We start from the raw sequence: 18,330 nt of genomic DNA, 5'->3' as shown, positions 1-18,330 counted from the left end.
GCAAGTGGTTCAACTTTGGCCGAGTGGCTGTATCGAGGGACGTGCCGACAAACAGAAAGACAGAAAGACAGACCAAAATTTCTGCGTTTAAGTTCCCCAAGAAAGACTATCGTCTTTAAAAGAAGGTGCGGCCTGTTGCGGGCCGCCGAAGCGGCGTCTCGGGCCTAGTTCGCCTCACGCCTGCTCTGGCACCACTGCTCGTCCGCGGAGAAGCGCTTCCACACACGCATTAGTACGCGCGACAGTGACTCTAATCATGCCGTAAATACGCGTTTTGTAGTTACACATCACAGGTTCGATACTGAAGTCGTTATTAGAAGTGCCTATTATACACCACATATGTGAACAGTTTGCCGTAGGAGTACCAATCTTTCGTAGAGTGCGCCTCAATACTCTCCATGAATGGCGCCCGTTTGACTCACCTGAAATGAAAAGTGTCCCTGAATCACTTATCCCGGTAATGGGGAGGCAATCGCCGGGCTGATTCCAAGGGCTGACGTATAGGCCCTCCGAAACGCACCGCGAAAGCACGCACAATTTAAATGTAGGTCCTTTTAGTGCGCCAACGAACGCCGGTTAAAGCCAAGAGTTGGAGCCAAGGAGTTAGAGCCAAGAGTTGACAACACAGACAAAATGTGTTCTCAGTTAAGGCAGTACAAGCATCACAAAAACTTGCACACTCGGCAGGTATCAATTATAACTCACAATTATCGCTTCCATGGTGCTTGAAACAACGGTAATAAATTACCGCGCTACACATACCATCTCATCCTTTCGAAACTATCCAAGAACACTTAAAGGCCTTGAATATTCACCAAACATGTGCAGCGCACAATTCTTCGAACGTTTCTCGAATATTTCTCTTCCAGGAAACACTCAAATGAACTCCAGCTCTGATCACCGTCGTTCGCTGACACTCTTCAAAACAGTGCTCCCACGGCGTCATCACTCGATTCTTCAAAATCGACTGACCGCGCTACACGGCTTGCTCGAACAACATAACTTTTTCGCCAACTTCACTATGCTGTACTACCCTCCGTCGTCTCTCGTTTGGATCCTTCCCGGTATCGCGAACATTCCAAGTGATTCTTCGGCGCGTAGCACGTAGTACGTAGCACGTAGCACAGCGACCGCTAGGGGAAAGGGATTCGTCTCGCCGGTTCGTCTGCGGAAACGGTTGGTTCCACGGTTGGAAAGCTTGCTAAGCTTGAGGGCGCGGGTTTAATTTCCAGCCAACGTTGCATCATTTCGATGAGAGTGCCCACGTGCCTAAAAAACCTCAGGGCACTCGTCTGCTAAGAGTACTTTTGTGCTTGGATTTAGACACATGTTAAAGAACCCCATGTGGTCAAAAGTAATGCGGATTCCTCCCCTAAAGCGTGCATCATGATTGTATCGTTATTTGGCTTGTAAAAATGAAACTAACTCACTAACTGACTGACGGACTAACTGGGCGCCACGGTGGTACATTGGTTACGGTGCTCGGCTGCTGGCCTGAAAGTCGGCGGTTTGATCCCGGCAGCGGTGGTCGCATTTCGATGGACGTGAAAGGCTAGAGGCCAATCTACTTAGATTTCGGTGGATGCTGAAGTGCCACAGGCGGCCTAAATTTTCGAGGCCTTCAGCTACGGTGTGGCTCATAATCACATCCTAGTTTTGACACGTAAACATCTCAGCGAGTGAACTGACTTACCAATTAAACAATGTAAAACTTAACAGTCGATGCTTTGGCCTCGTACGTGCTGCCGATAAAAGGACTGCATGGTAGTGATGACAGCGCGAATGCATTTTAGGTGTTAGTACTGAAATTATCGCTATAACAGACCGCAGGTAGGGCAGAGTACAAAGAGATAAGACTTTAAAATGTGCAAAAACGAAATTAGAAGTCAGTGACATCGGAAAGAAATTACAAACAAGTATTCCATTATATTGCTACGTGCATATTGAATCTGCACCTGGACGATGCTCGTGGTCGCCGTACGAAGACGTCGAAGAGCTCACTTTTGCTCGTACTGTGAACAAGAATTCCTTGTTAATGAATTAAAAAAATTCAATTTTTCTGTACCTCGGAATACCACCAATCTTTAAATCGTGTATTAGGAATCAATTTGTTGTTCCCAACGTTTCGTTTCATTTGTATTTACTTATATTATTTGAGCATTTATTTTACCGTACGACTAAAAGTACGTCATTTTATTTCTAAAAAAATTGACTTCCCCCCTTACGTTTCCCTGATCTTTTAATATTTACATTCGCATTAACCGACGGCTTCTTGGCCAATAAGTAGCTGGGCGAGATGGTAACGAAAACAAAAAGGCTGTTTTCGTGTGGTAAAAGTATTTTCGTTTTTTTTAATGCGAAGCATTCTCTAGCGAACCCAAGTTTAAGCGTTTCTATCTACGTATCTATCTTTCTATTTATCTAGCCGCCTTTGTCTGGGTGCTCTCGTGATCGCCTCCTTAGCTTGGTGTAGACCAAAATTGACGTGGGAGAGTAAGAGGGTTTCACGAATATCCCTGTTTGGTCACGACATGAATAACGTGAAAATCCTGTCGCGTACGTCGTCAAACCCTTACCTCCAGACACGTGTGACATATGCCCGTATACCACGGGCCACGGTATACGAGTATGCGCCACAGGTGATTGACTGTTTACATCTACCCAGGAACGGAGAGAAAAGACATTGGTAATTTAAATTCGAGAGCGTTAAGAAAAACCGACATCTGCAGCGTTGACCCGACGAATGGGAAGAATCAAAATTAGGATCTCTGCAGGAATCGAGCCCAAGCATTTTGCGTGGCAATCAGGTATTCTACCACAGAGCCACGCCAGGTCTATAAACTGGTTAGGAAATACAGCCTAAGCAGGCGCAGTGTCTGTGCAACGTCAATCGTGGTTGTGGTGCTGGCTGTATACGTCAATTGTGGTTGTGGTGCTGTCTACATAACTTTATAAAAAACGCAATAAACATTACGTATGTACTCCTATGATACGGGCATCATATCAGATTAACGTCTGCAGTTCCAGTGTTGGCTCCGCTTTTATAGCAGTATTGTGTATGCTCTAACACGAGTCCTGACGTTACATCAGACAATAAGTTACCCTTTCAACACCATTGTTGTCGACGTGCCTGGTAAGCCCACGATGTGCACACAGCTACTACACTTACACAAACACGTCGATCCACCTCGTAACGCTTGGCTCAAAGCCATAAAATACAGCATAGAAGTACTCGCCGACTGCTTCGCATGAAACGGATTCTCATAACGCGTGGGATCTGCACATATTTTTTTTATCTTCTTGTTCTTATCTTTTAAATTTTCTTATCTACACCAATGTCTGAACCATCGACATCATGGCACATACATATATAGCCCATGAAGTGGATGGGAGGATGACCGCCGCTGTAGGTCAGTGGTGGAGGATCGAATGCGTTATTCGAAGGTCGCAGGTTCGGTCCCTGCCTGTGGCAAATTATCTTTTCGTCCACTTTACTTTCTTTGGCATTGTTGTCTGTTAGTTCTTATTATTATCGTGTCTAGAGAGAAAAAACGAGCCCTTAAAAGTGATCTTTCCAACAAAATATGGTTGTTAGTCAGCGCCGTGTTTGTGTCATCTCGTCTTCGTCTTGTTTTAGAGCTCTTTCATCATTGAAATCCAGAACATACCAACCCGACCAATTCAAGAAGCTATACAGAGTCTACGCGACATCTTTGGTAAACCGTCCAGCCGCCAACCGGCTGCGCGCAAGGAGCTCGCTACCCGTGTGTAGTCGTCAACTTAATCGCATGTCTCGTACACACTGGACGTGCTGGCGCTCTGCCGGGAAGTGCACGTACAAATGACAGAGGCTGACAAGTTGCGGCGTATACTGAAAGGAATTGCGGACGATGCTTTTAATTTTCTTATCTACAACAACGTCTGAACCATCGAAATCATGGCTGAAGAATGCCGCCATTCGAAATGGTCCGAAGCCGCCGCGTTGTCCCACAGTTTCTACGATAGTGTTAACATATAAAGGGCGAAGAATAGCTCGCGCACAATTACTTCACATGGCGCAGGTTGATTTCATATGATGACGGAGCCGATAACATTTGAAATCTCTCCTCACGCGTTTGACATTTTCCTTCCCTGTAAAGTATGCTTTGCCTGTTAGGCTGTCCTGTCTTGCAACAAAGCTTAATAAAAGTAAATTTCGAGCAATATGGAGGGAGACTACAAGCTCCGAAGCTCAAATGTGTTTATATATGCGCCAGGACACCTGATGTGCTCAGCCGATTTCCTGTTCCGCTGGTCGCCATCCGCCGTGACCTGGTCTTGAGGTCGCTTCGGCGTTGGCTTGGTCCGCTGGGCCGCTGTTCCTGAGGCCTCAACTGGGCGTGCAGGGAAACCGCCGCCCTCCCGGTTTGCTCGGCTGTCAACCCTGCCTCCTGTGCGGTCACGGGGCAAACATAGCGCCGACATGCTTCCTTCCGACACCACGACGGTCGTGATGACTCCGTACGGTGAGTGACATACAATTAGTGCTAAACGTACTCATCGTGCTCCGGGTCTTCTGAAGCGTTGCCCCTAAGGAACCATAACGCGTTACGTGAACGATATAGACGTTACGCTAACGATAGAGTTATAGAGTGAGCCCCGCAACGGTGGTCTAGTGGTTATGGCGCTCGACTGCTGACCCGAAGGTCACGGGTTCGAATCCCGGCCACGTCGGCTGCATTTTCGATGGAGGCGAAAATATTTGAGGCCCGTGTATTTAGATTTAGGTGCACGTTAAAGAACCCCAGGTGGTCGAAATTTCCGGAGCCCTCCACTACGGCGCCCCTCATAATCATATCCTGGTTTTTGGACGTTAAACCCCGGGAATTATTAAAGAGTTGTCGAGTCGTCTGTTGCCTATCTGTCTCAAGAGTGTTGTATATGAACCTCTTGCCCTCGTCCACGTGTCGTCCCTTGCTGTGTGAGCGCCTGGGCCCACGAACCTTCGCACTATACACTACTGTAGAAAGTAATTCGCGTCCACAAATAAGAATTCCGTAGGGTATGTTTCGAAATATTTTACGCGATGTTAGTCTAGACAATCACTGCAGGTATCGATACGTTCAGCTATCTTCTCTTGAATGTGCCATTAAGTCAACGGCACTTATGAGTCGGTAAAATGATTCCTCTTCATCACTGAGAGATCGTTCACATTCCTGTATAAGTACCGCTGCGTATTACATTTTGCAGTGAACGACACTGGCGTCGTCACTCCCGGCTTTTCACTCTACGTTCTAGATTCTAGGGATTCAGGATCACGCGAAGCTTGTTTATTTGAGCGTTGCTTAACAGATTACCAGTAAGGAACGAAAGAAGGAAGGAAGGAAATATAAAGGACGAAAACTGGGAGGTCAGTCACAAACGCGTTTTATGGCCGGTAAGCGAGGCTAAATCCTATAGACCATGCGTTCCTTTCAAGCAGTTGCAAGAGTGCCCTCATACGTACCCACAGATAAACTGCGGGCCTCACTGTTAACTGCTATTTCATTACTGCAGAACACCAAGGAATAATGGGATCAAAGCAATGCTCATTTCAAAGGACAGCGAAGCTTTCGTGTATAACTTTAGAAGGGAAGGTATACACAAATTGGCTAAAGGCTGGCATTTTACCAAGACTGATATGCCCAACATAATAATCCTAGGTTGAGGTCCTAGGAGCCTCTGGGTGCTTCGGTTTGATGGGGCTCTCTTGTTCACACTAAAGTGATGGTAACCAGCCATCTTTTCCTCTAACACTCGTTCATTTCGTTTAATTAAGCTAAATGTCAGTTTCCACTTCATTATGCACGGTAAGCGATTCTGCTAAACATCACTTAAGCCAGCGTATTGCAGCCTTTACTAAAATGACAGCAAGGCCGTTGAAAAAGGTATATAACCAATGGCAAAAGGTATTCAACTGTTGACAATACTGCTCTCATAAGCTGAACGTTCCATGTTGTACTTTGCATTCGATTACATGTAGTTGCAATGCGTGTATTGCTGCTTCTATATATCTATGATGGTAAGTTGGAAATGTACGCTACTTTTGAACGCAACGTTTAAAGGCCTTTTAGCTACTAGAGCTGCAATGAATAGAACGTGTTAAATACCGCCATGCAGAAGGAATTGAGTCAAAAACGCCACAAGTTTCTGAATAAAACAAAAAAGGTGTGTATGTATAATGCCAAAATCACGGTACACCATGTGTGAAGCAAAAAATACTGCCTAGCAAGTACATCACGAAAAGAGCATCAGCAAGGAATGCTGCAAACAAACGGTGAGCCATGAAATTCTGTGTGAGAAGAGAACAAAACGAGCGAAGCAGTTTCTTTGTTCGTTATTGGGCAAGCGCCAATCACTTTGTCTGGGAGCACACACCTCTGAGAGGGCGGAATCTGCAGAACGCGTCACCAGCAGTAAACACACAAGAAAAGGACGAAATATCTATGTTTGCACTTGCCACGCAGTAACATCGTAAAAAAAAAAACGGCATAAATTACCAATGCGTCTCGTCTGCCAATACATGCAACACTTTTCATATTGACACAAAAGAATCGGGAACTCAGCAAGCTACGCAAGAAAAGCTGACACGCGTGCCTCTGAAAGCCGGTGAATATTTGCGTAACCATGAGCTAAACAAGCGTAAGCGCATCTTCCAAATCGTAGCTGCGAGCCCCCCGAAATTTTCTTCCCTCGAGCGGGCACATTGTCTTGGAAGCAGCTCGGTGACGTTGAAACAACGACGCAACAAAAAGCCGCTGCACTCTTAAAAGTCCAGTGCCCGAACAGACTACCCTGGCCGCACTGCCATATTTTGCTCACTTCTGCAGCAGTAATCTCCGAGCTATCTTGGTACTGACGTAAGCCTCCGTTATTGCCTCGGATGTTATTCATCCTTATGCAGGCGCATTATGCGGTAGGGCTTAATCATAAGGACAGCCTCTCGCGACGTGCTCCCAATTTTGCCTTGTTTGCTTCCTTCCAGAGTGCTCGTTGTCGAAGCACCGGCAACAATCTTCACCGGCCCGCATTTTAATGAATTCATAGAAAATGAGACCCTAAGGCTTAATGCACTTTTCGCAGGTGTATATTTCACCCCTTCCTAAATATTTCTTTGCTTGCGCCAGGTTTTCAAGCTTCGACGATGCTCACCAATTGAAAAAGGCAAAAAATGGAACGCTGAAGTTTATATATTTCGTTAGTCCTAGATAAACATAATACATAGTTTCTTTTTTCCCAGCAGTGTCAGGAAACTGTCTTTGATGAAGCGTTTTGACTACACTAAAGCGTAATATCGAGCGGCTCACTGTGCACAAGTTCACGTATATCAGTGAGTGCGTATGATGAGAAACGTTTTGTAACGCAGGAAACACAGACACAAAAGACGAGGCGAGGACGCACGAGTCACGTACCAACCAACGAGACATAAAGACCAAGAGGCCCAAATCGCCACAATTATGCTTATGTTGGCTTGTGGAGGAGACGTCATATGATAGTTTAGTTTCTTGCTTCATTAAGAACACCACCTTATTTTCTCTACAGGCCGATTTCACCAATGAATAACCACGAATTAGGAACTCTACATTGCCGACTATGCGATAATAGGAAGACGACTGTATGTAAAAAAAGAATTGGCGAAGGTTGCACTAAGTCGCGCAAGGCTTTAAACAACGTAACTGGATGATTCTGAAGTCTGCCCTGGTTGCTTCTAAGTTCTTGCTACGCTTTAGCTAGGTTAGTCACGACACGGATGTCCAAACTCCAGAACTGAGCACTCGCATCTCTCATAGATCTACGGCCACGTCGTCGTTGGCGTAGGGCTTCCATCTCTACGGGCTCTTCTCGCAGCCGCCGCTGTCTTTCCTGTTCCCTAGAATGGCAAGTTTTCTATGTCTCTATTTCCATTACTCCTCTCCATTTCTCTCTCTCTCTTTTACTTTCTCCCTCTCGCTGTCTTAGAGAACCAGTCATGAGCAGTGGGATTTACTCCTCCTCACCATCACATCTCACCTCCTAACGCTCACTTCACTTTTCCAACCCCTTGCTACACTGTACTATGCATGGCTATGCTATGCTCTGCTAGAGTGCCTGGATAGCCGAGTGGCTAGGACACTCGCCTTCAATTTTTCGACAAGAATAGTTCTCTTTCCTTTTCTTTATATCTTCCTTTCCGTCTCTCTGCTTGTTTCTCTCTTTCTGTCGTTCCTTCTCTCTCTCTCTGTACTCGTTCTCAGGGTTATCACAGGCAATGTCGTAGCGGTGAGTATAGTGGGATCTGCCTAAACTCTGTGACACATACCCACTCATGATGATGACAGCTTTCTGGTAGGCCGCACATTACGGCTAGCTTAACCCTTTGAGAGCCACCTACGAAGAAATGTATGTAGATGCGTCATAATCAATAAAATGTTACTTCAAGGCACTCGATAATATATTGCAATAAAAATAATTTCGTAATACGCCAATTTATGTTTGTTACGGTAATCATTCCTAATTATTATGTAATTATATATCTATTTATTCTGAAGCCATTCATACTCAGTTTCTGCATAAATAGAATGAAATTTCAGGCTGGAAATATAGTGCAAATTTGTTTTCGGTTCTGTCCATGTTGAGTAAAGAAAAATTATCCTTATGACGTGGGTCGCGAGAAGCGGCACGTCGAACGACTCGTCGAATGTGGTAGTGCCTTCAGCAATGCGATCATATGCAACTGTACATTGCAAAATGAAGTTAAATGCAAACAAATTTACTATGCAGAAGGTTCAATTCATCCAAAGCTACCGAAATCTGCAGAACGCGTCACGATCAGTAAACACACAAAAAAGAATGAAATATTTTTATTCGCACTTGTCACACAGTAACATCGAAAAAAAAAACACGTGCTCTTTCTTAGCCAGAAAAAGTTTCAAGAAAGCAATAGCAACAACAAGTTGCAACCAAGCAACCAATAGCAAGAACAAGTTGTGTACACGATTGTGTACATAGCGTGTCAAAAGGTTAAACAGATGCGCTGTTAAAACTAATATCAGGCGAAGCTTGCGCTAAGGCACGTAAGGCTTGAAAGAGCGAAACTGGATGATTCTGAAGAATAATCTGGTCACTTCTGGGTTGTTTCTGGGTCTTAGCTAAGTGATGCAGGTTGTTTCTAGGTTGCTTCTCAGCGCAGATAGAGAGAGAGAGAAAGCTCTTTAATGCAAAACATAGAATTCTGCCGGCGTAGGTTCGAGTTAAACCACAGACAGTCATAGACACGAAACAGATGTCCAAATTCCAGAGACAGAACCTCGCGCTGAAACCAAGCGTTCGCACCTCTCGTAGATCTACGGCCACATCGACATTGGCGTAGGGCTTCCACCACTTCGGGGTCTTCTCGCAGCCGCCGTCGCCTCTCCCGTTCCCTTAGTATTATCTCGTTGTACGTACTCGGGGTCTTCTCGCAGCCGCCGTCGCTAGGTAGCCATTTGTTGGGCTCACTGTTTCCTTCTTCGTTTTTAGTGGACCAGTGGTGAGTTGTGGGATTTGTCCAATTTCTGTGACACATACCCATTTAGGATGATGATAGCTTTCGCGTAGGCCGCACGGCACATACCCGTAGGCCGCACAAATTACGGCTAACTTAAACGGCTTCGCTGTTAAAACATCGGCATGTGGCTCCACGTCAAGGCTGCTAAAGGTTGTGGCTTCATCACTCAACAATACCCGAGTTAACCAACAGCCTGTTCAGCGAGGTATTAACTTTTTTTTCGTTAAACACCGCAGCAACACTACCAGATCTACATTTGTAATAAACTGGAATGTGTTTTAAGGAGGACTGGTCAGGAATGCTTTTAAGTTACAATTGAGTGGGCTATAATTTCTTTCTGATTAGAAGGCTATATGTGTGTCCCTGACGATGCGCCTAACAACACTGTTTACGAACTTTTAATCACAAATATTTATTTATTTATTTATTTATTTATTTATTTATTTATTTATTTATTTATTTATTTATTTATTTATTTATTTATTTATCTTCAACTATGCGCAACAATGTTTTCGCGCTCCAAATGCTCAACTGCCCGCATTGACGTTGGCTTCCCCCCACTATGGCTATTTTAAAGGTGAAGCCTAACATACGAATACACTACGAATAGCGGCGCTTTGTAAAGCATGCGAAAATGAAGGAAATGACGTATGTACCCGTGCTTTAGTCTTCGAATGACAAATGACACTAGCATGTTTTCTGCACGTGTTTTCTCAACAGGAAACGTTTGGCTACGGATGACGTACCGGTAGCTGAAATCGCTGAAGCGTCAGCAGAAAGCAATGGAGGCCCAGGCAGGATATTGAGAAAACATCATTAAAGTAATATTGAGGATGTTTTCGTAAGTAAATTCCTAAAACAGTTTGCCTGTGGTTTTGTATATATTGCTGGTATGTTTTTTGTGTTTTTTTGTTTTTAAATTCGCGCGTGGCTTTTACGCGTCGGCGACTGTTAAAGCATGCGCGATATTCCGTGTAGAACACTAATATTTTCTATGGAATTCGCAAGTACACCCTCGTTCTATACAATCTTCTCTGTCTTCTTTCTGTGTATTCCACGTCTTGTTTTCAATTTGGCGACGATATGCCTTTCTGAGCTCCGAAGAACTATCAGTTGCAATAAATCCCTGGTGACAAGTACAAGTGTACTTAAAGTAACGTGAAGTGAGTGCATGACTACGATAGTATTTTCAAGGTTAACCAATCTTTTTATGTCCCTACGTCAAAATGAGCAACAGTCGGGTGTTTGAAAAAAAAAACAGGTCAAGGTAGCTGAGTCTAAATTAACCCTAGCATCCTATTTTGTGGCATCAAACACGCTAAAAACCCAAGAAACATAGGTTGGTGCGTCAAAAAAATATAGCAGTCACTGTTGTAGTTGCTATTTATGTAAGCATAAATGAACACACATACAGACATGAGAAGGAGCCACTGTCTAGTGTAACCAACACGTCTAACCACTCGAAAAGGTGTGAATTGACACACGTATCAAAGATAAGAAAAGACAATTACCAAACGGCCGGGTCTACTGTTGGGTGCAAGGTCGCTTGTCGAGAAACCGCAGATCCTCTTAAGGCAGTCCACAATACACAATGTCATCACAAATTATGACCTTACCATGACAGAAGTCTATATCAGTGTCTATCCTTTCTCCTTTCTCGCATCTGCCAACTGGCACCACATTGACTTATGGTCCAATATTCATGCTTCGCGCGCCACTGCGCATGATCTAAACGGTCGGACAGATATGCCGACCATCGCTAGGAAATCAAAACTCGCGCTCCTCGTTTTCCCGCCACTGAGGCGCAGGCGCGCGTGTTCAGCGTCCATGTTGGAGTCCTCTTCCGCGCATGCGCACAGACGCGGAAGCGCCGGTGCGCACACGACGGCGCCGGCGGGCGACGCACTTGTCGTGTCGCATCGATTGCGGGTGGGCGCCCAGGCTGTGCCGTGATTGGTCGGTGCACCGGCCCTCGCCAGGTTCCCGGATGCCGGGGGGAGCCCGGGCTCAGTTGGTGGTAGCCCAGGCTCCGGCGTGACTGTCGCTCGCTCGGCTCTCGACGCTCGCGGCGGGAACAACCGCTACCCGGACGCTCGATCAGGTAAGGCGCCCGACTGCTCGCTGCGTTTTTGCCGCTCGCGCGACACCGTGGCGTGCGCACACGCGTGCGCGTGAGTCGTGTGTTTGTGAATGTGCGCGCTGCGTTTCTCGGCTACCCGTGACGTATATCTCGGATGATTCCTCGGTGGATTGATGTTCGCGATTGCCGATGACGCACCGATTTATTTTCGGGCCATCGAAGAACAGCGGAGTCGGACACTAATGGAGGCGACACCGTTGAAATTGATGTCGTTGGTTCGGATAAGCTTAACTTTTAGCAGAAATTGACGTCTATATCGAGGTAATGTACTGAAAAAAAAAAGTACGCTTCTTTATTTCCCATGACACCGCGCTTGAGAAAGGACGTTTTCGCTACGTTGATGGAAAAACATAAAGCGGGAACGTGACGACGCAGGTACGCCGTAGTGACCGTTAGAGCTAGCTTACTTTTTTTGCGACGTTTTTGCAGTGTACATATGTGTCTGATTTACTGCAGTCAACCTGTCAGTCTGTCACTGTCTATCATTGCATTGATAACTCGATCAGAATCAACGAAGAACAGCGCATATGCCGCCGTGCCTGATAATAGTTGCACATCTATATCTAGCATTGGTTGACGATGTCCAGAAATTCAGCTGTGCGGCAGTAACGAAAAACGTTTATTTGTTTTCGCCGCTTGTTACGCGTGATGCGCAGTAGCGTTCTGCGCCTTAACTGTGGCCACGTTCGTTAATCATCTCACGGTGGTAGATGAAGTGTCATTGCGTTGTACACCACTTAAAAATGGTCAGAATGGTTGAAAGAAGTTTTTACCTCAGTATGCGTTAATTACTGCCGTAGTTTTGAGCAAAATAATACTACGTTCGTAACAAAATATTGATGAAAGGTGACCGTCGTTTCCGAGACAAGCTAGAAGAAAACCAACTTTCATAAATAACATTTTTGAACTTGCTCTCATGTGCCCGTGCTGCTAATGTATTATACTGGTTGGTATCCCTGATTATCCAGTTTTACAATGCTTTAGGTTATCGTAGCGGATTATTTTGCCGATCTATTCAGAAACAACGAGACCCGCCAACACAAGTGGTGCGTTCCTGAACATTATTCTTGTGTAGGGGAAATAAATGAAGATTAATGGACATGTTAAAGTGCCTACATATTAAGTAAAAATTAAGAATATAATGAGAATACTATTATCAGGGTAGATTGAAAGTAATTTGAAAGCCGGAGCAGGTAAAGTTAGTGCGGCAAGCTACAAAAATTCGTTTTAGTTTTGTTTTACTTCATCCATGAAAAACGTGCGTCGTATTACGTTGTTAAGTCTGCAATCAAAAGACACGCAACGCAACAAAGGACCTAGCGCGCGTGTTTAAAAATAATGTTCCAATAAATATTTCTGATAAATAAAGGAAATCTAATTTCGTTCCCGGTTCAAGATAATAGAAATAATTGGTGCGGTTTAACGTCCCAAACCCACGATTTGACTATGAGAGGCGCCGTAGTGGAGGGCTCCGGAAATTTCGACCACTTGGGGGTTCTTTAACGTGCACCTAAATCTAAGTACACGGGCCTCGAGAATTTTCGCCTGGACAGAATATGCGGCCGCCGCGGAAGGGACCATAACCACTTTACTACCGTGGCGTGTTCGGCTCAAAATAGGCTCTCAATCCAAATTTTTATTACGCACTCCAGGATGTGTTAAATTCGTGTTAGAAAAATGATGTTGGGCGCCGTTATAATAAAGTATTTCTACATTTCTGAAATACGCACAAGATAACGTGAATGATTGTATAAACGCGCGAGAGCTTCTCGCGGTATGACAGTGGCCATTAGGGCGACAATATTTGCGCCTTGCTCAGAGGTAATGGAGCATGACACGTCCAGCATTTCAGAGTGCACTGCGTGTGTTCGAATCTAATTTAAGTATCTGGGAAGCTCACCCGTAAGACTTGTCCTTTTAATCTTGCGGAATAAAGACGTGAGTGCAGCTTGTTCGCGTGAATAAAGCCTTCACTAAATGCCATATGCGCATTTCGAAAATTCTGAATAAATACTCGCTGCAAACGCAATCAAGAAGAAGCCTACACCACATTTCGACCATTTATTCTTCTTAGTACAAGTGACAAATAGCTCTTAATGACAAAAGGAATACATGAACTCGAAAGCAACGGTAATTTCCGCTTATTCATTGCTGCAGTGCGTGCGTATATTAATATACTTATGGCTTTGACAGCAGAACGTCGTGTAATAACATGGGAAATGGGCTTTCTTTCCTTGCGGGTGGAATGTTTTCGGTGGAAGTCTTTTTGAAGGAGAGTGCATGGAGAGTGGAGTAGTGGACGGCTTCAGGGAGTCGATTATTACAGTGTTTTCTCGTTTGAATGAACAAACGACCAAATAATATGAGCACTTGTGGGAGCTGCCGTACGATACACAGATGTGATGGCTAATGCGCGAGAAAGTGCAGTCAGCAAACTATTGTAATGCAAATATGCAAATAGATGTTATTTTCTAGTGCAGCAGAAAACTAGTGCGCAGTACAAAGTCGCAATAATACGGGCTGTAAGCAGTACCCAAAATGACTATTGTTGTCTCCATTTTATTATTTCTTTTTTGTTTTTGTTTTTTCTCTTTTGGTAAGGAACTGTATCTATAGTGATCCCCTGTGCACAGACTGCGGTGGTTCTTGCTTATTTTTCTTTCAGCTCGCTTCACAAACAGGCACTTTTTGTTCATATCGCTCTATCGCCTGAAATAGATGCAATTATGCGTAATTTGGCGAGTTCTGTGATTATTAGCCATCCCCTGGAAGCTGTACAAGAGTATGTATATCTAGGTCAAATAGAAACAGGGGAGCCTTCTTACGAAAAGCAAATTCACCGAAGAATAAGGATGGGTTTGAGCGCATACTGCAGAAATTCCCAAATCGGGAGAGGGTGTCTACCACTCTCTCTAAACAGAAACATGTAGAACGATTGCATTTTTCCACTGCTAATATATGGGCCTGAAACTGGGAGGATCACAAAAAAACTCGAGAAGAGGTCAAAGGGCCCCTAAACCACTCCAAGTTCGAAGACGAGAGAATGGTTCCTTTCTCCCCTTCACTACCCTTCCTACAGGCGCTCTCTCTTCCTCGACACTTATTTCTTCATAAAACTCGTGGTCAGTGTCAGCGCTAAGCATTGAGCCTATCACGATTTCGCGCTTTTGGGCTACGTACTCTTATTCCATCTTGCGCAGTCGAAAACGAAACGCACGATAGGCATGCGACACAAGGTAGAACAGGCGTGCGACTGCATCGCAAAGTCGGGTTGGAGACACTTCACAACTGTCCCCCCTCGTACATGGGTGAAATAATAGAGCTTGTTTCTTCATGACATCACGCGAAAAGACTGCTGACGTCACAAACTGCGCCGTAAAGACGGGAACGTGAGGACAGAATAACAAGCTCGTTCTTTGTATTTTCGAGGGTTGTTTGGGGGCCCTTTAAGGACCACCCAGCATTCGATGAAACGGAAATAATGATAGGTGTAATATTAAGGTATCAGAAGACTGCACAATTAGGGAACAAACTGTGGTTGCCGATATTATAATTTGACATTAAGCTACAAATATAGACCTGGTATTGCAACATAATGCTCAGACTAGATAACCGGTGGTCAGTTAGAGCAACGGAATGGATACCAACGAATGGGAAACGCAGCCGGGTGTGGCAAGGCAGTGTACATACGAGAGGTCCGCCGCGGTGGTATAGCGGTTACGGTGCTCGGCTGCTGACCCGAAGGTCGCGGGTTCGATCCCGGCCGCGGCGGTCGCATTTCGATGGAGGCGAAATGGTAGAGGCCCGTGTACTTAGATTTAGGTGCACGTTAAAGAACACCAGATGGTCGAAATTTCCGGAGCCCTCCACTACGGCGTCTCTCATAATCATATCGTGGTTTTGGGACGTAAAACCCCAGATATTATTATTATTAGTGTACATACGAGATAAATGGCCTTCATCCTGCAGTCGACATAGAACAGTCTGCGGATAACGATTATAATGGTGATGATGAGAAGGATCAGTATGATGATGATGCCGCGGCAATCTTATCCGAGATAGATGTAATGAGCTATCATTCCAACAATTCTGTCATGCAATAACCCATCATGCATATTCCCTAAGAGATATTTTAAGTTTGCGATGAAAAAATATTGGGCCCATTAAAACGGTGACACATCGTTTTAAGCGTAAGGAAACATTCTTTCGAAGCGGTCATCACTAAAGTTCGAGACTTCTCTAGTTTCTTTGTCTTCAGATAGTTAACACATTTTCTATGTTCGTCGTTTTCAAGCAAACGAAAATTGTACGTACAAAAATACTTACCGCAACAACTACACTTTTTGACTCTGATGTTTCTACATTGTCCGCAGACGTCACTGCTGACGAGACACCGTTGTGTATACCCTACGCCTTCAAGATAGTTTAGCCGTAGTAAAATAGCCAATGCTCTGCTACTTTTCGTGGATTATGTGCGCTTAACTTCGATAGAACCTCACCGGAAGATTCCTTAGAAAAGATTATATAACGTTCCTTCTGCGGCCGTTATAGGCAAGCAGAAACAATGTCTATATTCGCACAACGAAAATGGATACACTTTTACAACACAGGGACTTCGAGAAGAGTGAGAACACGCAATTTTTACTTCTCTCCCATCGAAGGAGAAAAAGATTCAAAAGTACATTCTCTGAGTGACGAGTAAGAAGAAAGCCAGCGCGACTCAGTACCTCGAAAAAGGGGGAGCCGCGAATGTAAAATGTCGAATACGTGACACAAGAATCTCGCAACCCAGTCGAACACGACGTTATTTTCACGATCCCTCTGTCAAGTCCCGTACTGCAGAAAGAACCAGCGAGAAAGGCCAACGACGGTGTCAAGGGGCGGGGTAAAAGGAAGGGACGTGGAAAGGTTACCTCTCGAGACCCGCCAAAAGTAACGAGCTCCATTCAATAAAGCAAAACCTTGTTCTCACTCAATACCCGGGTCTAAAGAGAACTCGCGAACTCCCCGAAGGGCGGTCTATGTGCCCCCCCCCCCCCCACCTACATTCTTTCTCAACCTCTCCGGCCCTTTTCTTTTTGGGCCCGCCAAATTGGGGCTACAATTCAGGCGGGCGCGATTGGTCTCGCTCCGTCGCTCTCCGGACTCGATCAATCGTCGTGCCAGCACTCGATGCGACACGGGCCTAATCATAAGCGCACCGCGCCACCCCCTTATACAGGGTCCTGTTGAGAGTAGTGAGTTGAAATGAGGGTGACCTCTTTACTTCGTGTTGCGCGCGCCGCGCGGTAATCAAGGGATACGCGGCGCAACTCGTACAGAAGACCTCGTCCAATCACGGTGCAGCCTCGCGGTGCCCATATCTCGCCGGAGATGTCAAACCTGCGCCGGAGCAAATTAGATACAAGACGGTGCTGCAACGTTTTTCGCAATTACCGGACTCCGGCCGTCGGGAATGGAGTTGAGCGCCTTAGCACCGGATTACTGTTGCACCTACTGCGTATCTGGATGCAACAACTGGGTATAGGTCGCGTTATGTAAGCTCGAATACGTACTTGTACATAATACGATGCATAAGTAATGTTTGTGCGTCGTTTTATTTCGGATGTGTCCTTAGGTGCGCGTAATTTAAGAGAGATAGAGAGATAAGATTCTTTAATGAAATGCCCGGAGAGGTTAGCCTGGTTTGTCGCCTGGCTTGCTACTCCAGGTGTCGGGTGATTATGGTATATACAATGATCACATATACACGTAATTTAATTTTACGTAATATATACGTAATTTAAGATATCGTTGTTGTGGTTATGTGCTTGTCACACGTATTAATACTTCCTGTGTTGCTCTTACATCTCAAAAGGTGCACACAGTGATGACTTAAACATAAAGACAGCACATAGATTTCCAGTAACATACCAGGCATCCACTACAAAAACATGCAAACAGCGTGGGCATATGTAATGGTGTACTATAAGCAACCACGGCGTCTAACGTATACTAAAACAGGTAACGGCTAACGCACACTAAAGGTATATTATAGGCCATCATGGCGTCTAACGTCTCCGCGTTCACAGTAAAGCCGGTTTCTCGCATTTTTCAATATTTCATGCGCTTAGTTCAAATATACGGGATGCACATAAAAAGCGGATGAATGTGCATTAGTTAAACGTTTGTTTGAAATGAGGGGGGGTGGGGGGGCTGAAACGGCGCAACTTTGTAATATAGTGCGCAATATGTAAACGACGCGCATGAGCATCTGTGCCTGTTTTGAGGCGACATCCTGATTTCAACATTTGTGCAAGTTACGGATGCGACCTGGAATAGCTTAAGTTGAAGTTTAGGGGGACGCCGTTGTGGGTAGCTGCCGGTTGTGCTGGGCCTCCAGGAGGTGTTTAGCCTGCAACAAGGCGTTCGAACCTGAACCTTTTGCACTTTACCTATCAACGAAATGCGACCGATTTCCTCAAGGACAAAAGCCATGAAGTCGCGCTCACCAAGAAAGAACGCAGGATCGCCTCTACTGTCCGGCATGTACAGTCGTGAGCGATATGAGCTGGAACACAGAAATTACCTTTATGAGGTCATGGCGGCTAAACGCAGTGGGCAAGTCCAGTAGTGTTCGGGACACTACATGTTCGAGCGGTAAGGT

General features: G+C 45.2%; 2 protein-coding genes across 11 annotated transcripts in view; both read left to right on the top strand.

Annotated features, from left to right (window-relative positions):
- Nucleotides 1–18,330, top strand: part of LOC119394889 (putative nuclease HARBI1) — a 144,568-nt gene that overhangs the window by 67,549 nt on the left and 58,689 nt on the right. The window lies entirely within an intron of this gene.
- LOC119394082 (glutamate-gated chloride channel) overlaps nucleotides 11,492–18,330 on the top strand; it is a 340,243-nt gene continuing 333,404 nt past the window's right edge. For all 10 annotated transcript variants that reach the window (XM_049415628.1, XM_049415623.1, XM_049415630.1 and 7 more), the window contains exon 1: nucleotides 11,492–11,645. The gene's annotated coding sequence lies outside the window, so the exon portion shown is untranslated. The remainder of the gene's footprint in view (nucleotides 11,646–18,330) is intronic.

Source organism: Rhipicephalus sanguineus, chromosome 5 (genome assembly GCF_013339695.2).
Source record: "Rhipicephalus sanguineus isolate Rsan-2018 chromosome 5, BIME_Rsan_1.4, whole genome shotgun sequence".
Lineage (NCBI taxonomy): Eukaryota > Metazoa > Arthropoda > Arachnida > Ixodida > Ixodidae > Rhipicephalus > Rhipicephalus sanguineus.
The sequence above is the reverse complement of the archived record's forward strand: the minus strand, read 5'-3'. Positions and strand labels throughout refer to the sequence as shown.